Source organism: Tenrec ecaudatus, chromosome 15, assembly GCF_050624435.1.
Source record: "Tenrec ecaudatus isolate mTenEca1 chromosome 15, mTenEca1.hap1, whole genome shotgun sequence".
Classification (NCBI taxonomy): Eukaryota; Metazoa; Chordata; class Mammalia; order Afrosoricida; family Tenrecidae; genus Tenrec; species Tenrec ecaudatus.
The window spans coordinates 66,315,163-66,328,974 of record NC_134544.1 but is presented as its reverse complement, the minus strand read 5'-3'; the positions used below and the strand labels follow the sequence as shown (position 1 = coordinate 66,328,974).

Below are 13,812 nucleotides of genomic sequence, written 5' to 3'. Positions count from 1 at the left end.
GAGTTGGGCTGGAGCTTCCCGGTTGTGTGAAGAATTGGTCTATTCACCTGCTCCAGGATGGCCTATAGAGTTCCCTGCACAGGCTTCACTTGTAGGAGAAAGAGGATATGTTTTAAGTGGTGATGTTAATTGTAGGAAGCCTTCTTGTTAAGTATAGTAAATTTTGATGGGTTGGACAAGAAGATTATAGGAGATGTGTTGCTACTTGGTAGGTTATAGGAGAGTTTACTGTGTGTTACTGAGGTGTGGAAGAGAAGTCTTGAGGTAATGGTGGTTGGGGTAGGTGAGGGGTGTATTAAACAATCTAACAGAGTCACTTATCAACATTGTATAACATATAGGGAGAGGGTAAACCTTCTGTTGTTGTGTTCATGGTAGAAGGCCCATTTAGTACGATTTTCTGTACAATTCAGTGCTATCGCTCTTTGAGTGTGGCCCCAGGGTGGAAATAGGATATGGGGGTCCGAGGTGGAGGGAAAGAGGGGATTTCCAATCACGAGGTGGTCCTGCTAAGGACAGTGAGTCCCAGTATCTGCCAGATGCTAGATAGGGAAGTGGGAGCCACGGAGAAACCCAGGAATGCTGGGTTCCGGTTCCTCTGGTGGGAAAAGCGTTTGATGGTTTTCTTTCTCAAAGGAAAATCGAAACAGAAACAAACCTAATGTACTCTTGGCGCCTGCAGAGGGTTCCAGTTTTGTTCTTGTCTTACTGGGCTGGATCCCTTTCGATTAGATGGAAGAATCTATTTGGAGAGTTCTGCCCTCGCAAGGAGGGGAGGTGCAGGACTCCGGGTAAGGGAGTGAAGCTCTCATCAGCATACTGCCGCAAGCTCTAGCGTCTAGGCTCCCAGAGGTCCACAATGGTGTGGGGTCTTGGGCTGCACTTGGTGGATGGTCTAACTTGGGATATCCCCCCTCGCTGGCCAGTCGCAGAACTAGGAGGTAGGGAGGAAGCTGGAATTCTCTGCCCCACTCACCCTGCTATTGTAGAGGGTAGGAGAGACCACTGGCGGGCGGGGTGGGGGGAAGGTAAGGGGTGTGTGTGAAAGGACCCTGTGCAAGCTCTGCTGTATTCTCCCTGGGAGAGAATCCGAGTGGGAGGTCGGAAAAAATCCTAGAGTGCCAAGAGTCTAGGTTCCACATCTAAAATCCTAGAATTGGCCTCCGCTCCTGTTGATCCTCTGGGCCACAAAAGGAGAGAAGTGGGCAGGGGACTCTACGTTGGTGCGATCTTCCCAGAACTCTCCCCTGTCCTTCTTTATGAAGTTTTGCTTCTAACTCCTGGAATTACTTTTTCTACAAGGACTAGATTGTGGTAAGTCTGTTATTCTCCTGTTCAAGAAGATCCGATTTTTCAAGTTTCGTCTGAACATGAGTTGGGTCATGTTGTTCTTGCTAAGGAAATCTGTTTCTCTAAGACACATGCCCTCCCATTTCTGCATGTTCGATCACATTTCTCATGTATTCCAATTGCTTTTTTAAAATATTATTTATTTTCTGCCTCTACCGAGTGAGATGTCAGTTGTTGATTGTGCTTTGATTCCTCATTCTTTGGATTCTCCATTTCCTGTTTCTGCTCATCCAGTGCCTAATGTACTTATCTCTCTAGATCAGGTTTTCACTGCTCTTTTTTCTATATCCTTTCAAGTTCTAAACATCACGTCTTCTCTTGAAGACTTGGCTGTTAATGACTTGGCTGTTAATTTCTGGATAGATAAATGCAGACTTATTTGAGGAGCATCGCCTATCACTAACAAGGAAAGGGTTATAGGGTGTGTAGACTACATATAGAGATGGAGAATGGAGAACCATACTTCCATTTGACTGATGGTCTGGGAGAATTAAAGTTGGGGGTGGGGTGGGCAGAACCTACGTGGACAACTGAGAGCTAGAAGTTGGAGGGACCAACACTGCCACCATCTTTCAGTCTGCTCAGCAGACCACTGCAGCTTTGGGGGGTGTCGAAGCTCTCATGCTTTTCCTCAAGATTCAAGAGTCGCCCACCAGAGGTGACCTCACGTAGCACCCCTGATGGAAGGGGCAGGAGTACGGGGTATTGAAACCCCTGCTGCACATCTCCCGTATAATATAATACTATTTTTCTATAATTTGAGCTTTCTGTTGTGTCATCTTTCTTTGGAATGGGCACAAATATGGATATCTTCAAGTCAGTTAGCTGTCTTTCACATTTCTTGGCATTTCTATTATCTTTTGTTGTCAATTGGATTGAGGCTTTTCTGTGTGTGTGTTTTGTTGTTGTTGTCATTGTTATTAGGCGTGGGGGTATTATTTTCTTTATATAAATTCCATGATGGGTAAATCTATGGAGACAGTAACTAGATTAGTAGTTCCTTAGGGCTATGGCAGTGAAGGTTGAAGTGTAATAGGAAGCTCATGATAATGGGGTTAAGAATGAAGAAAATGTTCTAAAATTGATTGTGGTGGTGATTGCGCAACCCTTTTAAATATATATAAACCATTGACTTATATAATATGTGAATTGTATGTTAATAAGAGTGTTAAATATTTTAAGTTTGTATAGAATATTTAAAGTAATTCCAAATTTACTTATTTTGTTGTATTATCCAGAGGTAATTAAATAATGCGATTTAGTCAGGGACTTAAGCATCTGAAAGTATTTTAAAACTTTTCTTTAATCACTAGCCTTTGTCATTATCATTGCATTGGTCCTTCTCTATAAACTTAAAATTGCAAATAAGTGTAGTTTTAAGTAAATATTTCTATGGAAACAATTTTTCTTGAGTACCAAAATTACGTTGATGTATTGTACTATATATTTTTTCACCTTCAAGAAACCAGGATAAAACATGAACCTATCTAGAAATAACTATTTGAATCATGCATTTAAAATAAATGATTAAACCACTTCTATGTAAAATTTCATATGAAAAACTTGAAATGGGGCGGAACTACGCGGGCCGGAGGGAAGCTGAGCCGCCGCGCACCGGCCTAGCCATGTCGGAAATGGGTGAGGAGCAGCCAATGGAGACAACCGGCGCCACGGAAAACGGGCACGAGGCCGCCAACGAGGGCAAGTCACCGGCTGGGTCTGGCACCGCGACCACGACCACGACGGCGACCGCGACTGTAGCCACCACGGCGACCGCCGCCACCCCGGCCGGCAATCAGAATGGCGCCGAGGGAGACCAGATCAACGCCAGCAAGAACGAGGAGGACGCGGGAAAAATGTTTGTTGGTGGCTTGAGCTGGGATACCAGCAAAAAGGATCTGAAAGACTATTTTACCAAATTTGGAGAGGTCGTTGACTGTTCAATAAAAATGGATCCTAACACTGGACGGTCAAGAGGATTTGGGTTCATCCTCTTCAAAGATGCGACCAGCGTGGAGAAGGTACTAGACCAGAAGGAGCACCGGCTGGATGGTCGGGTTATTGACCCTAAAAAGGCCATGGCCATGAAAAAGGATCCGGTGAAGAAAATCTTCGTTGGGGGTCTGAATCCTGAGGCCACTGAGGAGAAGATCAGGGAGTAGTTTGGCGAATTTGGAGAGATTGAGGCCATTGATCCCATGGATCCAAAGTCTAACAAAAGATGAGGCTTTGTTTTTATCACCTATAAAGAAGAGGAACCTGTGAAGAAGGTTCTGGAGAAAAAGTTTCACACTGTCAGTGGAAGCAAGTGTGAAATCAAGGTGGCCCAGCCCAAAGAGGTCTACCAGCAGCAGCAGTACGGCTCTGGGGGCGTGGAAACCGCAACCGAGGGGACCGAGGCAGTGGGGGTGGGGGTGCAAGAGGAGGTCAGTCAGAGTTGGAATCAGGGCGACGGCAACTACTGGAACCAGGGCCACGGCTACCAGCAGGGCTACGGGCCCGGCTATGGCGGCTACGACTACTCGCCCTATGGCTATTACGGCTACGGCTACGGCTACAGTCAGGGTAGTACAAATTACGGGAAGAGCCAGCGACGCGGTGGCCAGCAGAATAACCACAAGCCATACTGAGGCCGTGGCAGGCACGACAGCTGACCGCGCCGCTCCGTTTGGATATCAGTGAACACAATTATGTACCAAATTTAACTTGGCAGACTTTCTATGGCCTGTCCCATGTGCATCTTATTTAAAAATTTCCCCCTGGAAATCACTCTCCTGTTTACTATTTCCAGAGCTAGTTGTGTTAGCAGCGTGTGGTGTATCAGAGGCCGAGCAGCATCGTGGGCCTAATTTAATACCAGGTTCCCCAAAACCCGAGGGGTGTGTGTGTGCCCTGCTGCTGCTCTGTATCCTGGGCCTGCAGGCCCTGGTGGGTAAAGAGTAAACTTGTATTTTAGGAAACCAGTGTCACCTTTTTTCACCTTTTAATTTTATATTATTTGTGTCATACATTTCCTGTTAACGGAAGTGTTAATTTTACTGTACTTTTTGGTAATCTAATGTATTGTAAGGTATTTTACACGTGTCCTGATTTTGCCACGACCTGGATATTGAAGCTATCCAAGCTTTTGAAATAAAAAATTTTTTAAAAACTTGAAATGTTATCAGCAAAACTTCAAATTTTTCATATAAAGTAGACATTGAAAAAGTACCAACAAAGCTTTTTTCTCGACTGCCTGTTTTCAAAAAGTTTTATAATTTTAATATGTGTGTACTTTAGAACCCTTATCTATTAAATTTATAAAACAAATCTACCTCAGAAGAAATGCAGCCAAAATGTTCCTTATAAACAACTATGGTGAAACTTGGACATGTTATTAGGAGAGACTAACCCCTGGAAAAAGACAGCATGCTTGGTAAAGTACAGTGGCAGTGAAAAGAGAAAGACCTTGGAGGGACGGGATTAACATAGCAATGATTATGAGCATGACACAGAACCCAGGTGTTCCGTTCGGTTGTACATGGGGTACCCATGAGTGGGAAGCAGTTTGAAAGCATATAGCCATAACTGCATTATAGAGCACGAGACATGATGAACAGGGTGAGTCAGGGGACGTACAGATGCCAGCTGAGCAGCACAAGGGGATTTCTTCAACAACTGCTAGAGAAATTCCACGAAGAGGGAGGGCTTGTATTCTTTGTAAACCATGAAAACAGCATAAATATTAAAACAACATTTCCTGAAGTTAAAGAACAGTAATGTCTGCTGACAATTACAAACTCCGCTTCACCATTAACCAGCAGCCTGAGCCACTTCTGTGCATTCCTCTCCTTTGTAAAAACTAATCCTTCCCTGCTCCTCCTCCAACCCACACAGCCAAACTTACTATCACTCTAGCCTCTGGAGGCACTGCATTGATAGCAGACCACAAGTGCAGCTTGAGTAACACATTTTTACTACCTGGTGCAATGCTTCCCCCCTTTTATCTTCTCTCTTTCTTCATCCTCTGACACCCCCCTTGTCCCCTTCCCTGACACTACCCTTCCATTAAAGTGGATAATGGCACACAATAACACTGCCAAAGGATCAGGAATCCCCACCAAAACGATGACTTTTTGCTTTTAGATTTTTGTTATGTTTCATTATTTTCTTCTTTTTCTTCCCCCACCCCACTTCTTATTTCATTTTCCTATGGGACCCCAATAGCCTGCAGATAAAGCAGTCCAATTCATTACATCAAAACCTGAAGGGGAAATAAAAGCACAAAAAACTGAAAATGAGTCAAACCAGTGAAGTACTCTGAAAAAGAGGCAATGAAATTACCAGAAATAGAATTCAGAAGAATGGTGTTTAGGTGACTTTATGGGATCTAGGGAAAGTGTGTGAGAACAGCAGAGGAATTGAAAACCCTAGAAGCCCTCCACCAAAAGGAATACCAAAAGATGAACAATTAGATAAGAGAATTAGGTAATATAATTAAAAAAAACAGCAATAATAGAATAGAAGGAATCAATGAGCTTGAAGACAATTACTTCAAGTCGATGCTGACTTATAGTGACCCCCTGTGGGTTCTCGAGACTGTAAATATGTACAGATGTAGAATGTTCAGTCTTTCTCCTGATAGTGGTTTTGAACTGCTGATCATCAAGATCCCAGCCCATCACTTAACCACTTCACCACCAGGGCTCCATTGCTCTGATTAAAACCAATGAGAGAATCGTTCAACAACAACTAAAAGTGACGGAATCTAAAGAAAGTCTGAGAATTATGGATACTATCAAGAAAACACCTTATGTCTCATCAGGATCCTGGAGCAAAAAGAAATAAAATAACTTACCAAGAAAATAATGTAAGAATTCGTGGAAGAAAAATTCCCCATCAAAGGATGAGAAATAACTATTCAAGAAACAGAACTCCAAATTGATAGATCCCCAAAGAAAAACATCATGACACATTGTAGTCCAACTCTTCAATTTCAAGGAAAAAGAGCATTCTGAGTATAACTATGGAAAAAAATATCAGTTGACAGAAAAGGAAAAATGATAAGGATAAGCTCAGACTTCTCAGCACAAACAAAAAGACGATGTGACATATGAAATTCTAAAAGAAAAAAAGTTGGCACCAAGAATCCTATATCCAGAAAAATTATTCTTCAAATACAAGGGGGAAATATAAGTATTTACAGACAAGGGGAAATGAAAAGAATTTGTGAAAATAAAACCAGCATTACAAACTATAATGGGATCACTATGGACAGATAATCATGAACAACAGTAGAAAAATCTGTGAGCAATATACAGGACAACGCCATCCAGAAACCAATACAAAGAAAACACCACTCACATAACACAGAAATAAAAAAGGAACAAGCACAGGATCAGTAAAACCACACACACACACACACATCAAAATGACAGCAACAAACCCATATATATCAATGATGCTAAATGTCAATGGATTAAATGCACCAATTATGAGACAGAGTAGCAGATTGGATTAGAAAACAAGATCTATTTGTATGTTGCCTACAAGAAACACACCTTATTAGGGTTAGGGGGAAAGAGAAAGAAAGAAAGAGAGAGAGAGAGAGAGAGAGAGAGAGAGAGAGAGAGAGAGAGAGAGAGAGAGAGAGAGAGAGAGAGAAAGAAGAAAAACCTCAAACTCAAAGACAAGAATAGTATAAAACTAAAAGGATGGAAAAAGATTTACCAAGCCAATGGCAACAATAAAAAAAGCAGGAGTGACACATAATGAAGAGTTCACTGAAGACATGGGTTCTACAGCAAAGTGTGGTTAAGAACGCAGACGGAGCCTGGTTATGAAAAATAATAGTGTCTGAGGTCTTAAAGGCCTTATCTTCAAACCAACAGCTATCTAAATGAGGGATATACTAATCAGCATGAACGAAGCACATAATCCTGTGTGATCTAAGCGTTATAAATAATAGAATCCAAATACGAAGAAGGAGATTATATCAGAGTTTAAACTGTGAGCACCCAGCTTGCAGAAAGCAGTGCATGACAGTGATAGCTCTAAATCCATTTGCAGGCACCCTACATGGATCAATCCTCTGGTGAAAGCCCTCTCACCAGTCAAGGGAGGTAAATAACCTTCCTACTAGATAGCATTGTAAACTCAATTGTGGCAGATATAGTTAGGGTAAATGTAATAACCTATCATTTGATATCCCGTTTGACCCATTTGAAAGTTGTTTCATATTTTTTTAAATGAAAGGCAAATACACATGGATAGAGCCTCCAGTGAATTCCCTCTGGCCACTGACAAAGGATGTGAACAACTTTGCCCTTGTGCCGTGAAAAGCTGCAGAATCTGTTAGGTCTATATCTAACACTTGCAGAATTAGTTAGGGCAATAACACCTTATCATTCGATCTCCATTTTGATCCATTGTAAATTTGCTCTAGTTTTTGTTATTTCCTGCTTTCTTTTTTAATTGGGTTTTCCCTTTACTTTATTTTGTTATTTTATTTTACTTTTTCTTTGGTTTATTTTCCAATATATGCAATCCAAGATGGGGGGATTTTTAGGAATAGTAACTGTATTAACTTACTGCGAGTGTGGGAGGGAGGTTGGAGGGAAATGGGGAGTTGCACACAGTGGGTGCAGAAAGGAAGAAAATGTTCTGGAACTGGTTGTGGTGATTACTGTGCGACCCTTTATGATCTGATCTAACTCTGAGGTGCATGACATGTGAATTCTATATCAATAAATTGTAATTATTTAAAAAGAAAAAACCAGCAGTGGCAATATTAATCTCTGACAAAACATACTTCAAGGCAACTAATATAATGAGAGGTGAGAATGGACACTACATAATGATTAAGGAACAATACTACAAAGAGACATAGCCAGGATAAACATACACAGTTCCTATGAAAGACCCTTGAAAGAGATCAATAAAATTTTCAGAGTTGAAGACAGAAAAAACAGCCAGGCTACAATATTAATAGGCTTCAATACTGCACTCTCAAGAAAGACAGAGCATCAGGAAAGAAACTCAATAAAAAAAATAGATAAGTTAAACAATGCAATCAACAAGCTCAACTTCCTAGATATATACAGAGCACTCAACCTGTCAATAGGATATATGAAAAATTCTCCAGTGAATATGGTACACACTCGAGAATAGATCACAGGTTAGGCCATAAAACAAGCCTATATAAATTTTAAAACATTGAAATGCTACAATCTATTTTCTCAGATCACTATACTATAAAATTAGAAGTAAACAAACAATGAAAGAAAAAGAACATAAAGCAAACACATGGAAACTACCCTGTTTCCCCGAAAATAAGACAGTGTCTTATATTAATTTTTGCTTCCAAAGATGCGCTAGGTCTTATTTTCAGGGGATGTCTTATTTTTCCATGAAGAAGAATACGGTACACATTTATTGTTTTATTAAAAGAGACCTCGCACTTCCTATCTCTCCAGCTGCGCTGCAGCCAACAGTGAGCTGCGCAGTGGTGCCCGCAGCTACAGTCCAGAGTTAAGGTAGCTTCAGGGGGCCTTATTTTGGCAGAGGTCTTATTTGGGGGGTGCCTTATATTTCAGCAAGAGGCAAAGCTGTAAGTAGGTCTTATTTTCAGGGGATGTCTTACTTTAAGGGAAACAGTATAAATACACTCCTTAAAATCACCTGGATAATAGATCAACTAAGGGATGAACTTAAGAAATTCCTTGAAACAAATAAAAGTGATAATACAACATAACAAAACCTTTGAAACACAGCAAAACAGTTATGACAGGGCAAGTTATACAAAACAACACACACATTAAATAAAGAGAAAATCCAAAATCAATACCTGAACATAACACCTTCAACAAGTAGAACAAAGGCAAGATAAATGCTTGAACAGAAGAAAAGAGACCATAAGATTACAGCAGAAGTCAATCAATTGTAAAATAGAAAAACAATGAAAAATATCAACAAGACAAGTTGGTTTTCTAAAAGGATTAACAAAATTGACAAACTGCTGGCAAAGTTCCCAAAGGAAAAGAAAGAGAAGATCCAAATATCTATAATTAGAGATAAAAGGGTGACATCACAGCAGATCCAGATGAAATAAAAATAGTAGCACACTACTATGAAAGATTGTACCCCCAAAAGTTTGATAAGCTAGAAAAAATGGACAAAGGTCTAGAAATACACCATCTACCCAAATTAACAAAGATGGATATTGAAAACCTCAACAGATCCATAACAAAAGGATAAATAGAGATGGGCATCAAGAAATTTTGAACCAAGAAAATCCCAGATCCTTATGACTTTAAGAGAAATTAAAGTATCAAGTATCAAGTATTCTATACCAAGACGCGGCAGCAAGCACTAAACTCATTATATGAGGCAAACATAACCCTGTTACCAAAACAAGGTGAAGACCCTACAACAATAGAAAATATAGACCTCCAACCCTTCATGAACATAGATGCAACAATCTTAACGAAATCCCGCCCACTTGAATCCAACATATCAAAAGAATAATTAACCATAATTATGTGGAATTCATGCAAGGTATTTAAAGATGGCTCAGCATTACAAAAACTATAAGGATAAACAAAATTTCATTCACCACATAAACAAGACAAATAATATGAATCAAATTATCAGAGGACCATGGGGCCAGCCCCACCACGAGACACAACATCCCTCACTGAACCACCGTGATATAGGGGACAACATTAGAGACACAGTGCTGGCATTGTGCCCATTCTGACCCCATCACACTGGGGTGAAACACTGTGGAGACCCAAGGTCCATCTGTAGACAATTGGACATCCCCTCACAGAAGGATCACAAGGAAGAGATGACCTAGTCAGGGTGCAATTTAGCACCAATGAAACACACACCTTTCCTCTAGTTCTTTAATGCTTCCTCCCCCCACTATCATGACCTCAATTTTACCTTACAAATTGGAGTAGACTAGAACCTGCACACTGCTACAGATAAGAGCCTACAACACAGGGAATCCAGGATAGATAAACCCCTCAGGGCCAACAATGAGAATAGAGATACCAGGAGGATAAGGGAAAGGTGGAGGGAGAATGGGGGAATCTTTCACAAAGATCAACATATAACCCCTCCCAGGGGGAGGTACAACAGAAAAGTAGGTAAAGGGTGATAGAGGATAATGGAAGATATGAAAATAATAACCTATAAGTTATCAAGGGTTCATGAGAGAGGGAGGGTGGGGGAGGGAGAGGGAAAATGCGGAACTGATATCAAGGCTTCAAGGAGATAGAAAATGCTTTGAAAATGATGATGGCAACATATGTACAAACGCGTTTGACACAATGGATGAATGTATGGGTTGTGATAAGATATGTAAGAACTCCCAATAAAAGTATTTAATTTAAAAAATGAATCACATGATCATATCAATAGATTCAGAAAGGGTATTTGACAATACTAAACACCAATTTCTGATAAAAATTACTCAACAACAACGGAATAGAAGAGAACTTCATGAACACAATAAAAGCCATATATGAAAAATTGACGGCTAACATCTCAAAGGGGAAAAACTAAAAATATTTCTCCTGAAAACAGGATGTAGATAAGGATGACCTCACTCTGCTTAATCATCATGCTGGAAGTCTCAGCCAGAACCACTATGCAAAAACAACAACTCACTAACTAACTAAATAATAAATAAAACAAGGGAATTCAATTGGTCAAACAAGGAGTGGAATTCTCACCATTTGCAGATGATGTCATTTAATATGTAGAAAACTCCAAAGACTACACACAAAGTTTGTTGGAAACAATTTTGGGATTTGGAAAAGATACAAGATTAACAAGCAGAAACCAATTGGATTCCTTTATACCTGCAAAGAGAGCTCTGAAAAAGACATTAAGAGAACAATTTCACCCGGCACTCCAAGATGTGAATGCAACATACTGGCATGAAACAGGGACCCAATAGAGAGGTCTGAGGGGCCGGCCCCACTCCCAACTGCTTGGATAGCACCCCCTCCCCCCAGAAGATTTTACTTCAGAAGACAGCACTGAAGCTACAGCTCAGGGAAAGGGACATGTCTGATCAGAGCACAAAGAAGCAAATGAAGAGGGAAGAAAAGAGAGTGGAGACATCCTGGCCCACCATGCCTTGAGGACAGTATCCCTTCTCAGAGCAGTCAATGCACAGAGGACCATATGGCCAGCCCCACCATAAGACAGTAAGGATGTCCCTCACTGAACCATGACCCTACAAGAGACAACACTGGAGATGCAGTGAGGGAATCGTGCCCAATCTGATGCCACCACACCGAGGCAAAACACTAAGGGCATGCAACAGAACAGCAAGGGGAGCAGAGCAAGGAAGTCCCAAGGGAATACCAAAGATAGACTTTGGGGCTAGGGCCTGGCAACCTCTCAGACACAACCAGAAAATACTCCTAAAGATCAACAAACAGACCTTGAACTACTTACAGGCTTTTCTTTTTCTTGATCATTGGTTTTTGTTGTTGTTGTTTTGCTTCTTTGTTTTTCTCTGTCTTGTTTTCTGTGCATATCATTATCTCTGCAGGTCGATCTTGATAAGATAGGCAGGATAAACAATCTGGAGGAGAAAACAATGGGACAGATGGTTCCAGGGGCACATGGGAGAGGTTGTGGGTAGGGGAAAGGAAGTGGGTGATAACAAACCCAGGGACAAGAGAACAACAAGTGATCCAAAACCGATGGCGAGGAGGGTGTAGGAGGCCTGGTAGGGCTTGATCAAGGGCCATGTAATTGAGAGGAATTACTGAAACCCAAATGAAAGTTGAGCATGATAATGGGACAAGAGGAAATTAAAAGGAAATAGAGGAAAGAACTAGGAGGCAAAGGGCATTTGTAGAGGTCTAAATACAGTCATGTACATATGTAAATATATTTATATATGACAATGGGAAAATAAGTCTATGTGTATATATTTATCGGTTTAGTATTAAGGTAGCAGATGGACATTGGGCCTCGACTCAAGTACTCCCTCAACACAAGAACACTTTTTAAATAATCTGGCATTCTCTGATACTCACCTTCCCAACATGATTGCTGAAGATAATGCGGGTGCATAAGCAAATGTGGTAAAGAAAGCTGATGGTGCCCAGCTATCAAAAGATATAGCATCTGGAGTCTTAAAGGCTTCAAGACAAACAAGAAGCCATCTATCTAAGAAGCAACAAAGCCCACATGGAAGAAGCACACCAGCCTGTGTGATCATGAGGTATCAATGGGATAAGGCATCAAAGAACAAAAAATCATATCATTGTGCATGAGGGGGAGTGCAGAGTGGAGACCCAAAGCTCATCTGTAGTCAACTGAACATCCCCTTACAGAAAGGTCACGAAGAGGAGATGAACCAGTCAGGGTGCAGTGTAGCAATGATGAAACACACAATGTTCCTGTGGTTCTTTAATGTTTCCTCCCCCCACTATCATGATCCCAATTCTACCTTACAAATCCGGCTAGACCAGAGGATGGACACTGGCACATATAAGAACTGGAAACACAGGGAATCCAGGACAGATAAACCCCATCAGGACCAATCATTAGAGTAGCCATACCAGGAGAGGAAGGGGAAGGTGGAGTAGAAAGGGGGCATTGATCACAAGGATCTACATATGATCCCCTCCTGGGAGATGGATAACAGAAATGTGGATGAAGGGAGATATCAGACAATGTAAGACATGACAAAATAATAATAATTTATAAATTATCAAGGGTTTGTTGGGGGGGCAGAGAGGGAGGGGAAAAATGAGTAGCTTACTAAGGACTCAAGTAGAAAGCAAATGTTTTGAGAATAATGATGGAAACATATGTACAGATGTGCTTGACACAATGGATGCATGTATTGATTGTGATAAGAGTTGTACGAGCCCCCAATAAAATGATTTTAAGAAGAAAAAGAAAAATATTTTTATTTACAATAGGCACACAAAAGATGAAATACTTAAGAATAACCTAAGAAACAAAAGAAAATTAAAACTAAAATGGCTATTACAAGAAACCAACAACAACAAAAAAATCTACAGAAATGGGAGTATATTCTATGTTCATATATAGGAAGATTAATATTGTGAAAATGTCAATACTACCCAAAACATTCTACATATATAATGCAATTTTGGTCAAAAGCCTCGCTTTATTCTTAAGGAAATTGAAAAATCAATGACCAACTTTGTACAGAGTGGCAAGAGGCCTAGAATCAATTGAAAAAACTCCTTTAGAAGAATAAAACAGGAGGCATCACCCTACCTGATCTCAAAACTATTACACATTCACAGTAGTCCAAACAGCGGGGTACTGGTCCAATGATAGAGCTACAGACCAATGGACAGAATAGAAAACCTAGAAATAAAGGCATCTATGTTTAGGCTGGGTTGTCTAGAGAAATAAAACCAGTTACACTCATATCAAGTTACACATATATCAAGAAGTAACTTTGTACCAATAAAG

The 13,812-nt window shown here is 40.6% G+C and overlaps 1 pseudogene; it reads left to right on the top strand.

The window, feature by feature from the left end:
* The first annotated feature begins 2,918 nt into the window (after positions 1-2,918).
* LOC142427487 (heterogeneous nuclear ribonucleoprotein A/B pseudogene) lies at positions 2,919-4,078 on the top strand (annotated as a pseudogene).
* Positions 4,079-13,812: the final 9,734 nt, after the last annotated feature.